Genomic DNA, 3,561 nt, shown 5'->3' with positions numbered 1-3,561 from the left:
CCATTCCAATTAAATGGATCTGGACACTGGCTGTTCTAGAACTGAACGGATGCAGATGTAAATGAGTGATCATCCGTTCACTTCCATTTGTCCATAGAATTTAACTACTGTCTGTTTTTCATCCGTCAGTAGATGGATCAAAATGCACAGAGGGAGCGCCTGTGTGAAAGGGGCTATATACTGTATATATATATATATATATATATATATATATATATATATATATAATCTCACAAAAGTGAGTACACCCTCACATTTTTGTAAATATTTTATTATATCTTTTTATGTGACAACACTGAAGAAATTATACTTTGCTACAATGTAAAGTAATGTGTGTACAGCTTGTATAACAGTGTAAATTTGCTGTTCCCTCAAAATAATTAATCACACAGCCATGAATGTCAAAAGTGAGTACACCCCTAAGTGAAAACTGGGCCCAAAGTGTCAATATTTGTTGTGGCCACCATTGTTTTACAGCACTGCCTTAATCCTCTTGGGCATGTAGTTCACCAGAGCTTCACAGGTTCCCACTGGAGTCCTCTTTCACTCCTTCACGACGACATCATGGAGCTGGTGGATGTTAGAGACCTTGCGCCCCTCCACCTTCCGTTTGAGGATGCCCCACAGAAGCGCAATAGGGTTTAGGTCTGGAGACATGCTTAGCCAGTCCATCACCTTTACCCTCAGCTTCTTTAGCAAGGCAGTGGTCATCTTGGAGGTGTGTTTGGGGTCGTTTTGATGTGGAGTACTGCCTTGCGGCCCAGTGTCCGAAGGGAGGGCATCATGCTCTGCTTCAGTATGTCACAGTACATGTTGGCATTCATGGTTCCCTCAATGAACTGTAGCTTCCCAGTGTCGGCAGCACTCATGCAGCCCCAGACCATGGCACCCCCCCCCATGCTTGACTCTAGACAAGACACACTTGTCTTTGTACTCCTCACCTGGTTGCCGCCATACACGCTTGACACCATCTGAACTAAATAAGTTTGTCTTGGTCTCATGAGACCACAGGACATGGTTCCAGTAATCCATGTCCTTAGTCTGCTTGTCTTCAAAAAACTGATTGTGGGCTTTCTTGTGCATCATCTTTAGAAGAGGCTTCCTTCTGGGACGACAGCCATGCAGACCAATTTGGTGCAGTGTGCTGCGTATTGTCTGAGCACTGACAGGCTGACCCCCCCCTTCAACCACTGCAGCAATGCTGGCAGCACTCATACATATACTTCCCAAAGACAACCTCTGGATATGACGCTGAGCACATGCACTCAACTTCTTTGGTTGACCATGGCAAGGCCTGTTCTGAGTGGAACCTGTCCTGTTAAACCGCTGTATGGTCTTGGCCACCATTCTGAAGCTCAGTTTCATGGTCTTGGCAATCTTCTTAGGTCATCTTCATCTAGAGCAACAATTATTTTTTTCAGATATTCAGAGAGTTCTTTGCCATGTGGTGCCATGTTGAACTTCCAGTGACCAGTGTGAAAGAGTAAGAGTGATAACACAAAATTTAACACACCTGCTCCCCATTCACACCTGAGACCTTGTAACACTAACAAGTCACATGACACCGGTGAGGGAAATTATTATTATTATTATTATTATTATTATTATTATTATTATAATACAGGATTTATATAGCGCCAACAGTTTACGCAGCGCTTTACAATATAAAGGGAGACAATACAGTTACAATACAATAAAATACAAGAGGATTAAGAGGGCCCTGCTCAGAAGAGCTTACAATCTAATAGGGTGGGGCAGGTGGTACAAAAGGTTGTAACTGTGGGGAATGAGCTGATGGAAGTGGTAAAAGATTAGTTGGAGATGTGATAGGCTTCCCTGAAGAGGTGAGTTTTCAGGGATCGCCTGAAGGTAGCAAGAGTAGGGGATAGCCAGACAGGTTGAGGTAGTGAGTTCCAGAGGATGGGAGAGGCTCTGGAGAAATCCTGGAGATGAGCATGGGAGGAAGAAACAAGAGAGCTTGACAGTAGGAGGTCTTGAGAAGAGCGGAGAGGATGGTTTGGGATATGTTTAGAGACAAGATTGGTGATGTAACTTGGGGCAGAGTTGTGGATGGCTTTGTAGGTTGTGGTTAGTATTTTGAATTTAATTCGCTGGGTGATAGGAAGCCAGTGTATGGATTGGAGGAGAGGTTTGGCAGATAATGAGCGGTTGGTAAGGTGGATAAGTCTGGCAGTAGCATTCATAATAGACTGAAGAGGGGATAGCCTATAGAGAGGCAGGCCAATAAGAAGGGATTTGCAATAGTCAAGGCGAGAGATAACAAGGGAGTGAATGAGGAGTTTGGTGGTTTCATTTGTTAGGAAATGGCTAATTGGGCCCAATTTGGGCAGGGGTGTACTCATTTTTGTTGCCAGCTGTTTAGATATTAATGGCTGTGTGTTAAGTTATTTTGAGGGGACAGAAAAGTTACACTGTTATACAAGCTGCACACTGACTACTTCACATTGTAGCAAAGTGTAATTTCTTCAGTGTTGTCACATGAAAATATATAATAAAATACTTACAAAAATGTGAGGGATGTACTCACTTTTGTGAGAGCCAAAGATGATTGACACTAACTTTCACTTTGTTCAGATGGCAACTGCATTAAAGGCTCTTTTTCTTTTATTTTACAGGTATTAGCAATTACATATGACATATTATATACAAATTTCTATTTAAACTAGACTAAGAGATTCTTTGTGAATGTAATCAATCAGCATACTATATACCGTTCTCATAGCAATAGGAGGACATGGAGTAGGGAGGGGAGTGTCCTCTACCACTGTGTATACGCCCACATGTGTCCACTGTGTATACGCCCACATGTGTGACTCTATAGTCACATGGGCTACACAGATAAGGAAAAGGAGGAAAAAAAGAGCTTAGAAGGGAATGGAAATTGAGCATGCTCCTTAGGGGACAAACATATACAGAAAGGCACTTATATGGGCAGTAATCCAGCAATTTCTTTTGTAACAAACAGTTAAAAACACTTACAGACTGGTGTAGTAAAACAGGATCATCAATTGCTTTCAGTGCGCCTGGCATAGTATCCCATGTCTCTGTGTTGACCAGCATCCGCATTTGGGCTGTGTGGAACGCAAGCACTGGAATTGACATCGGGAAGGAGGCGGTGACGCATTCTGGATAATGTACAAAAGCTACTTCTTCAAAACTGAAGCTCCAAAGGAATGAGCCAGCTTATAAAGGGTGTGGGGGGGGGGGCGGGGGGTATGCAGAATAAAGTATTGATTGAGGAGGGAAGGGAGTGGCAAAGTATAGGGGCCAGATTATGGGAGAGGAACTAAGGAAAGGGAGTGGGTGGCACAGTACATGGAATAGACTTATGCTGCTTACATGCATAGTAATAGACTGGCGTGATTAAGCTATATACTTTTACACATAATTATGTAAAATCAATACAAATTAATAAAAAAAAAAATTGAAACACACAAGTTACAAGACTTTGATGCAAATATATATAGTGCCTTGAAAAAGTATTCATACCCCTTGTACTGTTCTACATTTTGTCATGTAACAACCAAAACTGTGAATGTA

Source organism: Rana temporaria, chromosome 4 (assembly GCF_905171775.1).
Source record: "Rana temporaria chromosome 4, aRanTem1.1, whole genome shotgun sequence".
In the NCBI taxonomy this organism is placed as follows: domain Eukaryota; kingdom Metazoa; phylum Chordata; class Amphibia; order Anura; family Ranidae; genus Rana; species Rana temporaria.
Note: the sequence above shows the minus strand (reverse complement) of the source record.